Raw genomic sequence first — 14,545 nt, 5'->3', positions numbered from 1 at the left:
ATTTACAATCTGCAAATATTTGAGTTGTTTTTCCTCATCTGAGGGGCTGAATTTGGTTTTTTTTCCTATCCATATTAACACATTTTTCTAAGTGGATGTACACTATTCACTCTGAAAACCCACAGACATTCAGGGAACATGTAGATAACTTGCTCAGATTTTGTGAAAAACATTGAGAAATTGACCTTCTGTCCAGTAGAGTTTCTGTAAATAAACCAGTAGTGTGCTTGTGTATGTATGAATTTGGATTATAAAAGTAACTTCAAAAATTATAGGATATTAGGAGAAGGTAGCATTATTAAATTTTTTTTGCATATTTAAATTCTCATTTGTTTTTAATGGTAAAAAGCTCTAACCATGAAAGACGTAAAGTGAAGGGTTAGAAGAACAGATACTAGTTTGCAGCTGGTGTGTAAAGAGAAATGGTGTCAAATATTGGATTTAGACATCACAAAGATAGCATCCCATTCTGCTCCCAGCAGGAATGTTGTGATTGATCTCAGTGCTAATAGGATCAAACAGAAATACGAAAGGCATGTAGAGGTGGATAAAAGCAAAGTGGAAAAAGAAGAAGATTGGCAAAATTTTCTTTCTTGAAAAAGAACAAGATTGCACTGATACAAAAGGATGGCAGTTCTTAGAATTAATCTTTGCAAAAAATGCAACACCACTGTTCAAACTGTATAAACTACTTACAAAACGATTGATGTGCATAGGTGTTCTACCTGACTCATGACTATAATAATAACTGGGTTATATAGATATGTATATGGCTACAGCTCTTGGGTGTTCTGCATAAAATAATTGTTTGCCTTTCTAGCAAATAAACAAGAAAATTTGAAGTATTTTGCAATAAAATAGACCATACCATACCTAATCCAGCAAAACTTTTCCAGGGCTCAATGTGAAACAAGAAGTTCCACTTATGACATGCTTTTTAATTTATCATTTGGTGGCACACAAGCACATCATTAACATTATTCAGCATTATGAGAGCAATAGTACCAACAATAAAAGATAATGAAATAGGATTTTTATTTAAATTTAGTTTTGATTAATGACATTGTTGTAAAATTTTACCACAGATGAATAGAAATCAGCAAATAGAAATAAAAAAGGTAATCTTTCTTCAGTTCACCTCATGAGAGGAGACTGAAGGAGGGTTCAGTGAAAGGCTTTTGAATAAGTGACTTTGTGTGTGTGTGATGCTTCCTGGTGTAAAAGGGAATCTGTAAGCAGACTTTCTTCTCTCTTGGTCTTAGAGGAAAACCCAGGTGATAAGGATCTGAAAAAATCTGGTGACAGTGCTTACCCCGGAAAAATAAGGGTATAATGATTCATTTCATTTACTATAGAAACCTGCATTGGGATGAGTATCAGTGTCTAAAGAACCCAGTTGTTCCCATGGAAGAGGAAGCTTCCTAACTTAGACTAAAATTCAGCCTTAAACTTTCAGCCTACTAAGGTTAGTGTGTCTCAATATAATGTTATTCACTTTGGTTTAATTTATGCCTCACTGCCACATTTCCCTCTTGCAGCACAGCTTCAAGTATCATGTCACTACCTGGCTGCCTCGTCCAAGCCTCTAACATGAAAGAGAACCTTTACCACTTTAGAGCACAGGAACACCAGATACCATGTTTTAACTGGAGGCTATTCTCATGGGATTTGCTGTCTCCTACTCACCACCTTCTCTAAATGAGATTGGACTAGTAGCTTTGGTTTTATTGAGAATTATGGTCTCTCCCACCTATCTCCATACACAAAAACCTTTGCTTTGAAATCAAGTGAGAGAAGATATGTATGCAGCATGCTATAATGAATGACCTACTTTGGGAACCAGAGCCAGAGCAGCAGCCCTACTGCAGAGTGGTGAGGAGTTTTGCAAAGCTGGATACCTTAGTCTTGTGGAAAGGACAAGCTGATGCAGCTCCAGATATCTCTCTGATTTCTTGGGAATCTCTTTCTCTGTGCAGCACTGCATTTTGTCAAGTAGACATATTGCTTATGTTAATATATGCCTAATAAGTGTATGTGTCCAATGAAAACAGATGAGATCATTTTATGTAGGGAAGTTTCTTAAAAGAACTGTGGTGATTGTGACAGAGAAACATTTCATTCAGCTGAAAAAATATATCTAAAAAGGCACAGCATATGTTTGGAAAGGGATGTTCAAATCATGTTACTTAGGCATCATGAAATGATTATTTTTTAAAATATTTTGGCAAGGTCTCCTGACATGTAACAGATAACTTGCAATTTCTGTCGTGTGCACTCCAGTAATAGCTCTGGGAAAAAAAAAAAAACAAAAACCCTCTGGTTAAAGTAATGAAGTTCACTTTCTTTGGAATTCCACATTTTCCTGGGTCACAGGAGTGATGATGAACAGTGTTGAAATAAAAAGGTCCAAATCACTGAGAATAGTTTCCTCCCCCAAATTAAGGAAAGGAATAGTGTCTATAAATTTGCCTTAAGATTTCACCATAATTAGAGAACTAGGCCCTAAGACATACAATATACATTCCTATTTCTATCTAATTTTTTGAGAAATATGTTAGTTATTATGGCTTTTCACTAGAGGCCTTCTGGAGTGCTACACTAATCATTAATAATTATTACTATTATCCAAGGATAGCACGTGTGGAGACTGACTGAAACTACCAAAGGTATGAGTTATGCCTAGATGTGAGATTTAGGATAGTCTCCCAAACCTCCAGCTATCGTTGGTGGAGAGATGGGGATCCTCTGAAGGTAATTCACAGCTGTAGCCTAATTTGGATTCCTGAATCACCACTCAGAAGTACCTATAGAAGAGACTTAGCTCAAACCTTACCTTGGCTGCCCTTCAGCCTCAGTGGGAAGCTGCAGGTTAGGAACTGTGCCTATTTCCCTTGTCCCTTTGTGCCAACATAGTAGGTCTTCCATATGTAGGCTGTCTTCTAGATCTGCTGATAATGAAGTGATTCTTGGCCTTGACATTTGCAATTCAGGGACTAAGTTAATTTTCTAAGACTAAATCCAGATTTGCTGCTGAGAAAAACCTGTTAAAAATGCTGGTTTGAAAAATTCAGGAATTAGAGGGAAATGAGTTACTGGAAATAATTTAATGTACTTCACAAAAGTTGCTGAATAAGAAATTATGACAAAGCAGTAATCTCAGTGTGCAGGGTCACTTCAGCATCTTCCTCTTATATAATGGTAGGGATGTAGAAGTCATGGCCAGTTCTGTGGGCTTGTGAGTTTGCTGCTTGTGCTGTCTGAGGCAGAATGAATACTCCATTTGTACTGCTAATCATAGGAATCATTATGCAGCTGAGTAGATTGGGGCAAGATTACTGATTAATAAAAACCTTCTGTAGTTAGGTGTGCAAGGAACGGAGAATTCCTCTGGTCTTTAAAAGGATATTTATTTTTGCTGACAATAAGGGTATCTCACAGAAGTTGCATTTGTTTTCCATTCTGCAATGCAAAACTCCTTCCCAAGGTGTCCATGTACTATGTTCTCATTAGGGAAGTAAAATCAATGGTGGGCTAGATGAGAGATGAAGTCTTCCTTTGAGGAACCTAAATCTTCCTTGAAATTACATTTCCAAATAACAAGGAAATCTTCCAAGGAAATCTTAGGTACTAGTCTTCAATAGGTCTAGAAATAATTTTGATTCAAGTTTCTTGATGTTTATATTTGCACAGAAGGCTGAGAGGAATCTTGATAAGAAAATTTGATTTTTATTCTCTCTTTTCCTCTGTTGGTACTAAACTATGTATGGCAGGTATTTTTCCTGTGAGTTTGTAATTTTGAAAGAGACATTCCAAGTAGATATCAGTTTATTTCTTTGTTTATTTGCATGTACCTCTCTGAGGTAAGAAGTGAGCTAAAGATAGAGAGCTGAAGTGCTCAGAATGGTTCATCATCGTTAGATTTTGCATCCTAAATAGCCTTCCGAAAACTTCTGCCCAGCTGCTGCATAACTTGGAGATGTTGAAAAGTATGGAAGTTGATAAAGGGTAAATCTGCTTTAGTTTGATCTTTCATCTCATTTACTAGGTTGCAAACAGCACAGGGTCCTAGATCTGGCTTGAAAATTCTGGGAAAGCTTCCAAGAGAAGTCTCACTCTCACCTGCCTTTGCATTGGGCTCAGGAAGCTAATTCCTTGGGAGCATGCCAGGATGGAGTAGCACTCACATCATGGGATATTGTAATCTGGAGCAAATTCTTGTAATCCTGAGTTGTCCCCTGAAGGAATGGCCAGGGTAAGTAGGGTTGGAAGAAGGATATGAATTACTGAAGTTGTTCCCATCCCAGCTGAAATACTGATTGGAGTTTTTTGCCCATTTCATGGTGCTGGAGGAGCAGCTATGCAGGGAGTTTGCAAGGCCTGCTAATGGAGCAAACAGCCCACCACACACTTCTGGCACAAAGGGCCATATAGGGGGATCCAGGACTGGCGTGTTCTTCACAGTATCTTAATAAGAGTCTGGCTAGGAGGTAATCAACAAGACCTGAACCACGTGGTAATTGATGCTGAATTAGAAAAGGCAGAGAGTATTTCTCCCATTGTAGGCAATCATCTGAGAGGAAATACACAAATTTCCTGTATTGTGCTCTGGATGGAAATATGGAAGGTAAACGAATGATTTCTTATTAATCCCTTGCCTTTTCAGTGCTTTTGTCTGTTTGCACACATTTAGTAAGGCAGCTGGTAGAACACACTTGTGTTTGCACAAGCTATGTCTTGGGACACCGACTGCACCATAGCATGAGGGCCAAGGCGAGCTGTGACAGTGCTGAGCTCTCTGTTGTGCAACTGAATGGCTTGTTGACTGGCTGTGGTTTTATTTAACAACTCATTTAAAGAATTCAAAAACTGTGTTTTTCAGTTGATATATTTGCGTCCCCCAATGTAGATTTCAATTTTTTATCAATTTGCTTCTCATTTTTTCATCATCCTTCCTGATTTTTTAAAAACCAGACAAAGCTGACAGCTATTTTAAGCAGATTTTAAACCAGGTAATTACTTTTATGCTGTCAGCCCTGGAGTCTATGTGCTTAAAAGTATATGCATACTATATTTATTTGTATTTACACACATTTCATTTTAAAGTGTGAACTTATAAGGCAGAAACCATTCATTTAATACATCAAAATGCTATGTGCAACTCTTACACTATATCATAAAAACAATAAACAGTAAATCACATATATTTGCTTGTATATGACAGCCTATTTAAAGCTGGAGTCTCACCTACTTCAGTTTCAAACTAATTAAAAGTTGTCATTTAAAAGTATTGAAATTATATTTTGGTCCCACAGTAAATCAGAGTTTCGAGGTTCTGTGATTTCAACTAGTATAGAGTGTGTAGTATTTCTGAACTTGCATAGAGAAAGAAAAGCAAAAATAAGCAAGAACATTCTGTAGTTAAGTTCCATTATGTGTCACAGCTTTATCTTTGCTCTTGCTTCAATGCCTTTGGACTCCATGAGCTGCTGCTAGACCCCAGTTTTAGCTCTTGCCTCTCTTTGCAAATAATATTTCCACAATGTGGACCAAACTGTAACTTTGTCCACTGGCAAAGGAAGTGGTGAGTTGTGCCCTGAGCACTTCCTGAGCAGCTCAAGCACTCACTCTGCAGCAAGGAAGAAGGAGAGGGGATGCAGAGACCCTACAGCTAAGTCCCCTTGAGTTCTGACCTGTGACAAAGTGCCAAGATGAAATTCTCTGCACTTCCCAGATCTCCATGTTATATTTTCTCCACCTGATAAATGGGTTGGGGTTGTGTTTTATCATGACCATTTTGCTCTAACTTTCAGACCTGTTGTTGCATTTTCTCTCCTGATGGCAGAGCAGTCACTCAGCACCAGACTCTAACCTCTTCTGCCTTTTAATCAGGAGTTACTACCAAGACCAGGGCAACAGGTTGGGCAAGTCCATGTAGTGGCCTTGCTGTTGGAATGCCAATTGTGCCATGTAATGTGCTGATTGCCATGTTAGTTAGTGTGAAGCCTTTGACTTTTTTGGCAGGTTTATTTCAAACAGCTTATTTTCAGCTCTGCTTTTCAAATATATTCATTATGTTTTGACAATGCATAATTGCCCCATATGTCTCCCTTTAACTTTACTCTCATCAAAAGCATCTGACACACCAGGTGATACTTTCATTATTGATATGATAATATTCATGGTCAGTTATGCTTTTTCTTAGGGATTGGAGAGATCAGTGATAGGACACAGCTCTTGTCTGAGAGAGGAATGTCAAAAAGCCTTTACTGATGGGTTTCTGATAAAATATTTTGACTTGACTGGATTCAGGCATGTGCTCTGTGCTGCTGTGCTGGCTGACTTTCAAAGCTCTTGGAAAATGTGCCTGTGCCTCTGAGTTCCTGTGCCAGTTCTCTAGCTGTTGTGCAGATCAGAAGGGCAAGTTTCAGGTGTTCTGCTCTCCATGTGCAGAGTTGTAATTTGTAGTGCAGGCCAAGTTAATAACCTGATTAATTTACTTGTACCTGGCCTTCTGCCACAGAGTGCAAAATATGAATCCTGAAGTAGGTGTTGGTGCCTTTGCTTATGAAACACAAGCCACAAACTGACATTTTTTTAAACCTAAATTCAATATCAATATTGATTGGGATGGGGAGGAATGATCAATGCCTACACGTAGTGAATAATTAATGTAGCACTCCAGAAGCCCTCTCTAATGAACAGCCATCATGACTAACTTATGTCTCAAAAAATTAGGTAGAAATAAGAACGTAGATTGTGGGTCTTAGGGCCTAGTTCTCCAATTATGGTGAAATCTTAAGAAAAAAACCCTCAACACCTTCAAAGATTTGTACAGGAAATGTTAGCTTAACTGTTTCACTTGCTTGGAAACAATTTTGTTTTCCTTCAAAACATCCTCATGCTTTGTTACTCCTAGTCTTTCTATCACCACAGTGACTTTCACCAATGTATGTCCTTTAAGACCTGTAAACACAAATATCTCTGCTGCCAAGATAACTGCATCTTTAAAATCCTAATTTTCAAAGTTTCACACCCTCTTCAATTTGCATATGCATACATCTATGCATACATGCAAACCCCTAAATCCTTTTTGACACACTTTTCAGTTTCTTCTTGAGTTTTTTTTCCTGGCAACAAATATTCTAAAGGCACCAGCTATGAATACTTATTCAGTTGATAATAGATTTAGCTCAAAAGAGGATGAACATTATAAAGCCAAAAAATACAGAAGGTCATAGCTTCTGGGAGAATTGGATGGTGTGTAAAGCATAGCAAGAGGCTCATTCTTTTCTCTGTCACTGACTAGCTTTTGAAACCTGGGCAGATTTGGAGCCAGAGGGACTGGCTTTTTATGGAAGCCTGCTGAGCTACCACCTGTCTGCTGAGCCACATCTCTTAGTTCATCTAATTTGCAAAATCAAACATATTAGCCTAAAGGACCACAAACATGGTGAAAACACAGGACAAGAAGACAGTCTTCATTTACAAATTTCAGATAGCTCTTTGATTCAGGACAGTACAGGGAAGATTACTAAAATGAGTAAGAGGGATGAAAGATATGCAGACTACCTTGGGACTTCAGTTTGGGAAGGCTTTGGAGTATATGGCAAAGGCTTACAAAATCATGGAGATATGGTTAAGGGGACTGCAGAACTGTTGTTTTCCTTAAATACAAGAACTTGCAGAAGTCACTGAAACTGCTGAGAAACTATTTTAAAGGATGTAAGTGAATTTATGTCTTTATGTAATGGGTACAACCTGGAAATCATAGCCTTGGAAAATAATGGAGGCAGAAGGTGTCAGCATCTTCAAAAGGGACTAGACAAAAAGGAATGCAGTTACAGGTACATGGATATATACTAAAGGGAATGGACAGTATTATCCTGTAATTGATTGGTGAAGGAATATGGAGAGTTCATTTTCCTTGTTTTCTCATGGTCCCAGTTTTCTTCACATTTCTCAGAATGGAATTTCTCCACGAATTAATTTTAAAAATTATGACATTCTACTTGAGACTGCCTCTGCAGTGCTACACTAACTACTAAATATGCATATTTATATGTATTTATATAAAAATGAGTGATTCTTAATAAATTTTTATGTTTGGCAGGTTGGTCCTGTTGGCTTTCATACCCAAATTCAAATAACTTCTGTGGAAATGATTTCATACTGTTTTTGCACAGGTGTAATTGTGCTTAGTTAGTTCAAACCAGGCAGAAGTCAGCAGTGTGCAGTGACTTACACCCAGGTGGAGAGACCCAAAGGGCTCCAGTGACCTGCTCCCAAGGCAGACTGGGTTCAGGACAGGTGCAGCAGCAGGTACCTCTGCATACATGGATATGGATGTGTACACTTTTGTCTGTGTGCATGTGGGTGAATTGTTTATGGCATGCATGTTATCTTGAATCTATAATTAAATTACTGTTTTAATTTTAGTGAATCATATTGAATCACTTTATGAATATCGAAGTAGTCAATTATTAAGTTCTTGCTAAACCCTTATCCTATTCATCCCTATCATTTGCACGCTTCCTGATCTCTGTGTAAATAATTTTGTATTGATTTCCCTTTGTGTTCTTCATCTATGTGGTAAGTAATAGAATGAACCTTGCCATTGAACTCTGTTATGTTGCAATTTCACAGATTTATATTAAAATCTACTTTTCACCAATGCTTTTGATGGTGATTCTCTAAGACTCCCAAACCACCCATTCATGACAGAATTGTCCCAAAAGTAGGGTCACAGTGCTGCTCCTTGCTGTGGGACAGGTTAGTCTGTTAGTCAGTGACAGCCATGTATGAGTGTGTTGAGTGGAGACTCAGTCTGTTATCTGCGCCCATCCTGATTTAAGTGGCTCATCGGCTCGCACCGCACACTGGAAGAAGAAAGTTAACTGAGGAGCAGGGCCAGGAGCCAGGCAAGCTGTATCTGGATCTCAGATGATGAGCTGGACCAGGCTCCAAAACTTGGTGTTCTCCGTGTTTCTGGTGGGACAACTTTATGAACACCTGAAACTGCTCCCCCTCATGAGAGTTTATGAAGGGAGAAAGAGTTTTTCTGTGTGGCTTTTGTTTTCCCTTGGCTCAGATTTGTATTGCTTACCGGTGTTTTAAAAATAGGCCTAATAAAAGCTTACAGTCCACCTGCAGAATATCATAATCTCACCAAATCTGTACCGTGCTGGAAGCCCTTTGCAAGATACCTAAAATCTGGATTGGAGACCAAAATATGAATTCTCCACTGTGCTTTGTGGCTGCAGGGCACATGTGCTCACCCAGGATGTCCCTGGGCAGCCCAATTCTGGGGACGAGGGAGGTCCATTTGCAGCTTTGGATGAAAGCCAGCAGCAGGAGGAGCTCTTAGGAGCTGTGACAGCTTATGTAAAGATGATCTGCATCCTCCAGGGAAATGAAACAGGAGTTCACCCACTTTTCTCCTGTAATCACACATCTGTAAAACAGTCTAGAAATGAAAGACAAATGACAGCTCCCATGTTGTGCTGCTCATCTCCTGGTGAAGACAGAACTATGCAGGAGCTGAAATTTGATGGACAGATTTGCCAGAGATAAGAGGATAGGAAACCAAACTAATAGCTTTAGATGAAGGCATGGCTGTGAGTATTTTTCATCTGAACTCAGTTTTCTTTGGGTGAATATGATTATTCCAAGATTTGAGGCTCACATAATTCATACTTGTAGTGTATTAAAATCATACAGCTCATTATGTGGCCAGGCAGAATAGGATAAATGATTTCAGGCTAACAGCTAATGGCTGTCTCTTCATTATGTTCCCAAAGGGCTGGGAAAAAGCCCTGTGAACCTTTCCTCTGTATTTGTCAAAGATTACTTTTGTGTGTCCACTGGGCCTGAAATATTAGATGAGTGCTTTGAAAGTATTGTCAAAATGAAATGTACTATTTTGTTTAATTCTGCAGATCATGTGGCATTATTTCTCATGCCCAACTGACTGATGTGTAGAACTATCTTTCAGCAAGAGAACTGATGTCAAAGTGCAGATATAAGGGATTTTTTTAGGAATTTAAATTGATATGAAGTTAAGCATTGCCTTTAAAAAAAAAATTATCCAGCCTCATATAATTTTAGAAGTATTTACAGAAAATTAAAGGGCATTTATACAGTAAGTGAGTGTGTAGATATGAATATGGGGAAATTTGACATGTTTGCCTAAGGCCCAGCAGTAGCAACTGGTATTTTATAATGTAAACATCCCACAGAAAAGATCCGCAACACCAGTGTTCTTAAAAACACTGACTTGCTGACCCCTTATTTTCTATGAGATTCATGTCCCCCCTACCTCCCAGCCCCCTGATTTCTCTTTCTCTGTTCTAAGGTGTCCACATCTTCTTGGAGATGATGCTTGGCTCCTGAACAGGCTCAGAGGGGATGGGAGCAGTTTGAGGTGTATTGGGTTTGTCTGACCCAGCTCCAGAGTGGTGGCATGCCCAGTGCCTGTGGGCTGTGAGAGCTCCCTGGCCAGTGGGGGGGAGGGATGCATGCACACGTCAGAGTCCTCAGCATGAAGATACACAGTCTGCAATGGCTTCAAGCCTAAATGTGGACCCTGAAGACCAGGAGCTGACCCCATGTCTCAAAGCTCTTAGTACTCAGCACAACTTCTACAGCAGCAGGCTCCATTCCAGGCAGCACTGTGATTTATTCCTTGCTCTCAGCAGTGCTGGCACATGGTGCAGGGCTGAGTACCCACAGCCGCATGCTCTGTCTGACCTCTCTTCTCTTCATCCCGTCCATTTGCTGCAACAGCTCATGTGCATGAAAAAATCCCTGAGCTAAGAGGGTTAATGCCAAAGCCTGTGGCTGATGGAAGAGCTGTGAGCACTATGACCTAAACCTGGCAATCCTGCACATCCTGACTTGCATCTTCCTGTGGACATTGACAGGGTTCATGTTCTCCTGACATCACACCTAACTGGCATGAAACCACACCTAGTTCATTTCTGCCATGCCTCCATCTCTTCATCCATCTTCTGGAGCCCAGGCCCAGAGCTTCTGCTCATCTCTTAAAGTAAATAGATTGGTAAGTGAAATTGTGTTCAGTTGCCAAAAAACTGTTCACAGTAGTCCCAGACAGTGCAGCATGGGTTAATAGCTATAGATTGGGGTTCAGATGTTCAAGTAAAATTGTGACTTCACAGTTTTAAAAGACACAGTTTTTTTAAAATTACTTCACTGGAAGCATTGAGAAACAGCTCATAGGGGCTGTCAGACCTCAACCTTGAATCTTTTCAAGATGTGGCTTGACAAAGGAATGACAGACCTGAACAAGTGAAGGTGATGGTCCAGTTTCAAAGAGAGTAGAATTAAGCCATCTTCAAGCAATATTTCTATGTTTTTGTATTTGTCCATTCTCTTAAATCATTGGAACAGTCCTTTGAATGTGTTTGGCCTGAACCATCAGAGGCCTGAACCATCAGTATCCTGAACCATCCCCAGGCATCACTTGGGAATTAGCCTAAGCCATTCCCAATGCAGTTTAAATGATGCTACCTTGTTATATGGGAAAGAGAATTTTGAAGCATGTTAAGAAAGAAGCTGTTCTATACAAGTTGTCCTCAGTGTTCAAGCATCCAGAAAACATAACTGTCTAGGTTTCCTAGGATGATGTGTCCTGTCGAGGAATCTAAAGTGACAACCAATGCAGATGTGTTTCCCACTTGGCTTTGCCTCTGGTAAGGGCAATCACAGTGTGGCCATTTTGTTAGTTTGACAGAGGACTAACAAAATGTGCACTTATTTACTGGAGCACTAGGACCACTAGTTTATTACTTTAAAAGTTCTTTAGCACATGGAAATGACAACCATTTATCATTGCTGTCAAGAGAGTAATCTAGTTGTGATCTAGCAAAGATATTTCTGAGGATTCTGAAGCAAAATAAAATTTATCATTGTCTTTCTCTATAGAGATGCGGTGTGATGTTAAATTCAATTAGGATATACAATAAGAGGGGGTGCTGTCACACAGTCATTTGATTTCAAAGACCTAAAGTTTATTGTCTTGAATTCTTGGAGAGGGCTTTCCAATCAAATAAACATGAGACTCTGGCAATCTTTGTTCAAGGTAGTGTAGTTCTTGGGCTCTATTCTAAATGTGTCTGTAAGCAAGTTGGTAATTCAGTGTTTTCACTTTAAAATTTAGATATTGTTATCAATTAATTCTAGGACAGATAATGAGAATTCTCTTTCTGGATCAGACCAGGGTACTTAGTCCAACATTCTGTCACAGTCACTATCTAGGCTCAGAATCAGTGAGAGCCTGATATTCTAGAAGCCAGTGGACACAACAGTTAGTACCAGATGGTGTAGAAAAAATTGCAAATAGCCCTGAAGCAAAGGGTCTGGAGTGAGAGATCAGGGAAATTCACCATTTCCATATGACCATAATCAGATCTTTTTCTGACCTTTACCAGTGGGTTTGCATTGCATCTGAAATGTCTCCTTTGTTTCTGTTCATGTTCCCCATTACCAAATGCTGAATTCGGAGGAGCTCTGTCTCTGGGGTGCTGTGCTCCAGCTAAGAGGAAGGACAGCATGGTGCCTTGAGGCACAGCTGGCCTCCACTTCTCTCATGGGGAAGGGAGGCAGACCTAACTCGTCCCTGGGCAAAAGCTCATGCAAATAAGCTGGATCTCAAAGCTATGGGTAGAGCCTGTAGCCAGTCCTAGCTCAAATGATTCCCAAATTGCCTTTTGGGACTGAAACTGGGAAAAGTGGATGTTAGCACAGGCACAGAATTAGCCAGCTCTTCCTCCTAAAACCCTCCCAAAAAAGAAACTATGATTTCCACTCCAGAACTAGTGAAGTTGCAGCAGTGAGGTTACCCTTTCTCCAAAGGTGAATGAGGATTTAGTGAGAAAGTTTGAATTAGAACCTGTCTTTTCTGCCTCCAGCCCTGCCTCCAGCCCTGCAGAGCATGCTGCTTTCTTCTTCGTTTCCTCTCTTCTTTGTCCAACCACATCCACTTGAAGAATGATGAAGACATTGTGTCTCCTCTCCAGGTTCAATCCCCTGTATTTGCATTCAGTTAGTGTGCAGATTCACTTTTGATTGTAATAGAGCATTCAGCTCATCAAGGTTTTTTTAAGGTGTTTTAGTATTTCTAAAATAAAAAACATTATTTTTTAAGTGGCATATTGCAAAAGAAACAGTTAATAGTAACATGTAATTACACTGTATAGTTGTCAGACAGAACAGTGGGTTAAGTAGCTGTCCAATAACAGGCAGCAGTAATGCTATATCAGATATTAATGCTGCTTACCTTTTAGCTACAGTGTAATTATTGGTATTTTAGTCTGCATTTATTCCCATGTGAAAGTACTGCTGTAATGTGGGAAAGCATTCTTAAATCATAATACTTTTCAAAGTTCATGTGCATTTGAGTGAAATTGAAAATGTCAAATCACTTAGAAAATGGATAATTGCTCATACTTTCTAAAATCAGTTGTTTAAAAAAAAAGTAGGACTGTATTAGAGGCACCTGACTCTTGTGTTCTGGATAAAGTTCTGCAAACACGTTATCTTCCCTTACTTTATAGAGTAATAGAAAGGCTATAAAAAGTATGGTGCTTGAACATAGAGGGCAGTAGAACATAATAAAGGTCATTTGACACTACTCAGACTGGTAAGTGGCTGATAGTATTCAGTTCAGCATGTTTTTTATAGCACCATAAATTAAACATCCAAAATTTTTAGGAGGTTACACTTGAGCCTAGAAAATAATACTCTGGAAAAGCAATCTCTTGCATTCCTGAGGTCAAGATGTGTTTTCTGTAGTGTTTTGAAACCTGGATACACTGAGAGGTCTTAGCAAAGAAAGCCCCACATGTAAAGATTTTGAGCATCATAAGTATATGTTTCTATAGGGATTAATTCCCTTAATCAGGATAAGAGTGTAGGAATTTGGGGAGTGCAGCATTGTCCTCAGACACTGCGCATATTTGCTCCCTTGTCATTTGACAGCACTTGCAACCTATTAATGTGTAATAGGCCAGACTGACACCCTTTCCTACATTATTACACAAAAGCAAAGATGAAAATGCACCAGCAAATATGATAGCAAGTAAAAATGGCCTACAGTAGAAGCATAGGGAAAAAAGATACTGTGAACATCCCTTAAAATTTCAAGTGGTTGCTCATACAGTGGGTTTCTTTACTTACCTAGTGAAAAGGTACTTGCCAAGCAATGTCTTTTCTATGTCTGAATACCTATATTCATGTCAAAATAGTCATAGCTACAGAGGAAGAAGATTGCTGGCTTATTTTAGATGGATTTTATTTGTCCACTTTTGTTGTGCTTGAATCTCTAAAAAGATTTGCCTGGAGAGCAGCAAAAGTACCATGTGAAATGTAGCCAGTCACATGTCACACAGAGATTAGCTACCTATTTATGGATTACCTGAAACAGGCATTTATTTATGTATTAAATTTCTCCTCTTGTTCTCAAGAATAATTGAAAAGACAGGATTGTTTTCAAAGAGGTTAATGGCTAAATGTGTCACATTTATTCACA

Source organism: Lonchura striata, chromosome 3, assembly GCF_050655825.1.
Source record: "Lonchura striata isolate lonStrDom1 chromosome 3, ASM5065582v1, whole genome shotgun sequence".
Classification (NCBI taxonomy): Eukaryota; Metazoa; Chordata; class Aves; order Passeriformes; family Estrildidae; genus Lonchura; species Lonchura striata.
The sequence above is the reverse complement of the archived record's forward strand: the minus strand, read 5'-3'. Positions refer to the sequence as shown.